The sequence below is a fragment of the Anneissia japonica genome, unplaced genomic scaffold (assembly GCF_011630105.1).
Source record: "Anneissia japonica isolate Jap-2015-1 unplaced genomic scaffold, ASM1163010v1 scaffold287714_len2871179_cov188, whole genome shotgun sequence".
Classification (NCBI taxonomy): domain Eukaryota; kingdom Metazoa; phylum Echinodermata; class Crinoidea; order Comatulida; family Comatulidae; genus Anneissia; species Anneissia japonica.
The window spans coordinates 2,867,400-2,872,333 of NW_022755542.1; positions in this window are offsets into that span (position 1 = coordinate 2,867,400).

Sequence of the window (4,934 nt, forward strand, 5' to 3'; positions counted from 1 at the left end):
AGGGCAAAACATCAATCCTATAATTATTTCCTGACGCAAACTTCATATCTTTATTAAAATACAATTATGGTACAGTACAAATTATAGTTTTCTGATTGTAATATAGATGCCAAATTTAATAAAAAAAAACAAAGGTACATGGATGATAAAATAATAAAAAGTTAAATTAAAGATTTTGCCTGTTTTAGTACAAAATGTTTTTTTTGACTTAAAAAATAGGATTACAATTTGAACATGCAATTTCACTTTTATGTCTTGAATATTTAATATTTCACATTGTCTATGTTTTATCGAGGGTCCTTAATGATCAATTCCTGCAGGAACTGGATAGGTCACCCTCTTTTTCTTAGACTAGTAAATAAGTTTAACTGGGTTCGTAAATAATATTGACCTCAAAATATTGTGGCTGAGACATGGGCCGATTAAATGTAGAAATAGGAAACCTAGAAATATATTAAAAACGCTGAATAGTAATACTCGAGCGTCGCGACATGCGGACATTGGTACGTGTAGGTTAGTCTACAAACGTCGCCTAAAGTAATTGATTTTACCCGGCAGAACGAAAGAAGGAAACTCCGCTTTTCAGTTGTCTTAGGCCCTTGTTTCTTGACAAAAATGACCTTTCAGAGGTCAAATTGCTGTCAAGAATATGAATTGGCTGCTTCGCAGCAATTATTATTATTAGAAGTGAATAAATACAAAACTCAACTTTATTGTAGTAAAGAATTAGCTTCAATTTGGTTACAAGTAGTATATATATATATATATATATATATATATGTAATTTGTAAATATATAATTTGTAATATTTCATTAGATATTTACTCACAACTTTATTATTATTATTATTATTATTATTATTGTGCGAATATACTCATTTGAGGTTTATGCACATTATAGGACGATTATTATTATTATTATTATTTTATTATTATTTTGTCTGGAACTGTTGTCCTAAATTCATGTACAGCATATTGTATAAGTAAACTCTGCTAATTAGCATGCATCAGCTCTGTTCAGCTATATTAACCATTTGTTATTTTATAAAGTATAGGCCTACGCCATTATTGGTTATGCTAATAAAGGGTTTAAAGAAGTTTCATTGCAGGAACGGCCGAGATATTCGTTTAATAATAAACGTATTTATGTCACTAATTTTAACCTTTGTGTGTTGTGCTCTTTATTTATCTACCATTTATATCCTTTACAAATCTTTCTATTAATTGTTATCGTGCTCTGTGAGGATGAATTAGGAAGATTCTCATTAAATGGAATAAAACCCATAGAGGCCTAGAATGGCATTTTTTGGCCCCTATTTCTTTCAGTAATTTAATTAGACTTCACGTAGAGTGCCTTGAATACTTTAGAATAAGCCTCTCGATTATAATAATAAATTATTGAGCTTAAAACATATTTACATTATAAAGCACAAACACAATATTAGAAAGAACCTTCCTTTCATTTGTTTCTATTTATTTACCTTATTGTTTATGCTGGGGAACTGCTCAAAATCCCTGGTTGTCCGCAGATCCGGCCCAGCAAAGAAGATAACAAACAGTGAAACAAAAAAACACACACACATTGAAAACATACATTTAAACACAAAAAGCGGTACTACTGCCATTTATTTATTTTTTTTTTCATAGAAAAAATCTCAAACTACCATCTTTAAAACATGATTTATAAGAAGTTAACTAGATTTGTCTCTGGGCTAAAACATAACTACAGAATCAATAAAAATTTTAAAAAAATGTAAATTAAAATAATAAGAGTCAAAAACACTTAAGTATACAAATACAAAGCAGATACAGTAATAAATACAGTTATTGTAGAATACTTAGGCCATACAATAAGCATACACACAGGATGAAATGTAACGTACGTAGTGAATGTGGTAGAGGTCAAGGTTGAACGCGTTTCTGGAGACGTGAATGCGTTACAGAACCTCAATGTCAACGCATTACCTTCCGAAGCACGGCGGAAAAGCCTGTACAAAAATTCATCTTTATTACCACATTTTGGACAATTACCATTATAAAAGTTTGTTTTCATTGATTATATAGCAGTTTTATACACTCGTGTGGATTTTAATCATTTTTGCACCCGTGTGGCCTCGAGTGGTCCCGAGTGGTCGCGAGTGGTTCCGTGTGTTCCGTGTGATATTTAGTAGGACCGGCGGCAGTAGGATATTTCTACGCAGTACACGCTTTGAGAACTTGCTGATAAAAGTCCTATATTTAAACTATATTCAGACAAAAACCAGCCGGGAAGCCTTGATAAAACCAAGTTAGAATTAACAAAGCAAAATTGAGTATTCTTAGTTTGTTTCGAACATATCCGTAATATTAGCCCTATTAACACAATTATCAACAACGTGTGGTGCGTTTGTTGTGTACTTTCGAATTGGTGGTGCTGTTTATATATTTTACGAATTCGGTCTGCTTCTAATTAACAAATACGTCTGCTAAAAAATACGTTTAATTGAAAATTGAGGGCGCGCACATTCTTAACAAGGTAATGCGTTAGCAGAAACTACAGTCGCCCGCCTGCTTGTAGCAGTATGGCTTCCTTTTGTTTACTATCTGTTAGGTTACGCCCCTAGCAGTGATGTAAATATCCACAGATCTCTTCCAAAGTTTAAATCGGGCCGACTGAGCTGTGGGGTCTCCATCTATATTAAAACTATTGTCCATGCTAAGGCCCATATCGTGACCTGAATCTGGACGTATCATAGCTAGGCTCTGTAAGCGGCTTACCTCGTGTCTATAATCCAACGAAGATGGCGTTCTTTTCGAGGTAGTTGCGCTTCTACTATGCTGTCAGTATTTGATGGGGCAGTTAGGTTTCATATATCCTCGTTGCCAAATTGTCACGTCTACATAGCACATATCCATACAAACACGCTCACAAATAAGCATTTAGACGGACACAATAAACACAGCCACACCCTTGTTCATGGTCTGTATAGGAGAGCCTCGTTTATTCAACATCCACAGTGCATGGCACTACAGATAACCATACGCATGCGAGTGTTTGTGGTTATTCACTCTCGTATAGCATGAAAATGAATACAAATATACTACGCATATGTGGTAAACAATAGACGTTTTAATATCCATCGTACTGTCTGCGCAGTAGCTATGCAACTAAGGTGGTTGCCAGGTTATTACATAGATCGTATCCTATAACATCCTCTTTTCTTTTTTTTTTTTTTTTAAATTATTTATTTAAGATGCAGTTTAAATCACAGTTTTTGCAATTATTTATTATAATTATAACTATAAGTTGCTTCAATATTAAATCAGTGATATATTATCACTAAACTGCAACATTTTTTAATGTGTTAAATTAACAAATTTATTTCAACTCAAAATCAACTTTTAAACCTTTTTTTTAACAAGTTACATTGCATATTTGAACAAACAATGAATTTTCTGAGTTTTCTGTCTTGTCTATTATGAAATTTCCTCAATGTTTGGTGAATAAATCATTGCATTAATTATAAGTATGTCTTTAAAGTGTTCATTTGTTACTCTTACTATTATATAGTTCATTTTGTGACAAAGTCTCTCAAATATGCAGGACGTTTGACTTCTCTACCACAACGTGTTGTAATTTTCTGATTTTCTGCTGCTGATGTTGATCTTTTTGGTAGCTTGTCCATTTTGTTTTTGTGTCGAGGTATCGTTGCCATTGGTTTCAATTTGTAACTTCCATTGGTCTTCTGCTTCAAGGTAGTCTGGATTGTGTGGTGTGAATCTTTCTTTGGTCCTTTTTAAATGTTTTCTATTCCGTCGAAATATTTTTGCCATTTCGGTGGTGACTTCATATGATCGCTTTGCCAAGTTCTTGTTAACAACTGCTTTCTGCCATTCTCTTTTGTGTGGATATGGTTGAATACGTACAACTTCTCCTTTTTGAAGTTCTGGTAAGTCACGTGCACCTTTGTTGTACTGTTTGGCTTGTTGTTGTTTGTGTTTGAGCTGATCTATTACTTCCTTATTTACTCTTGGTTTGAGTTAGTCGGCAGTCTTGTTTTTGTTCTGCGCTGCATTATTCGTTGTGCTGGGCTTTTATCCATACCTGGTGTAGGTGTGTTCCTGTAATCTAGGATAGCAAGATATGGATCTGATTTAGCTGCTTTTGCCTTGCGAATCAAGTTCTTTGCTACCTTGACCGCTGCTTTGCCATTTGACTGTTGGTGATATCGAGATGACGTGTTGTGGATGAATTCCCATTTCTTTGCAAATTTGCTAAACTCACTACCTGTGTACTGAGCTGCTGAATCTGAGATTACTATATCTGGAATTACATATCTGCAGAATTGTGCTTTCATTTTCTTTATGACTGTTTCCGCCGATGTATCATCTAGGTAGTCTATTTCCCAGAATCCTGAGTGATAATCCACTATAATCAAGTAATCTCTGTTATGAATTGTGAACATATAGTTCCAATCTTAGCCCATGGTCTGTCTGGAATTTCGTGTGACTGTAGAGTTTCTTTTGGTTGTTTCCGTTCGAATGTAGGACAGACATCACATGTTTCAATGTAATCTCTTACTTCTGAACTCATTTGTGGCCAATATACACACTCTCTTGCTCTCCGAATACAACCATCCACTCCAAGGTGGGAGCTGTGTATTCGTTGACTTATGTCTTTTCGTAATTCTGCTGGTATTTAAAAAAAAATAACGTCATCATGCACACTTAGCTCATCTCTGTAGTCAAAATATGGCGGTGCTGCCGGATCTACATTTTTTTTTGTGCTCAGGCCATCCATAAATTATGATGGCTTTTAGAACTTGCAAATTGGCAACCTTCTTTGTATAGGTGCGTATTTCATCAAGTCGTGGTTCTGCTACACGAAAGCTCTGTATTACATTGATGCTTTCTGTTTGGTCTGCCATGTATAAGAGACAGTAACTACAGAATCAA